Source organism: Penaeus monodon, chromosome 15 (genome assembly GCF_015228065.2).
Source record: "Penaeus monodon isolate SGIC_2016 chromosome 15, NSTDA_Pmon_1, whole genome shotgun sequence".
Classification (NCBI taxonomy): Eukaryota; Metazoa; Arthropoda; class Malacostraca; order Decapoda; family Penaeidae; genus Penaeus; species Penaeus monodon.
Genome location: NC_051400.1, coordinates 8,016,998 through 8,017,242, shown reverse-complemented (window position 1 = coordinate 8,017,242; position 245 = coordinate 8,016,998). Strand labels below are relative to the sequence as shown.

The 245-nt window shown below is 34.3% G+C and overlaps 1 protein-coding gene across 1 annotated transcript in view; it reads right to left on the bottom strand.

Moving 5' to 3' along the window:
* The window catches only part of LOC119581722 (spondin-1-like), a gene marked incomplete at its 5' end in the record, with an annotated part of 49,715 nt that overhangs the window by 23,960 nt on the left and 25,510 nt on the right, over positions 1–245 (bottom strand).

Sequence of the window (245 nt, the reverse complement as noted above, 5' to 3'; positions counted from 1 at the left end):
CTTCTGCAATAATTGAGGGAGGGAACGTGTTTTGTAGTTTTTGTACCATTGCTGGCGTGTCTGAGAGTAAAATTATCACGGCAGCGACTCCTTATAAGTATGCTCATGTTATAAAAAATGGAAAGATATATCATGTTACTTTTATCTAATTGTGTATTAATATTTGTAAATTACTGCTTCTAGGTACTCATTCGCTCTTCCATTCTTACTTTTCACTCTGTGTCGTACTAAGTATTAGCTGATTT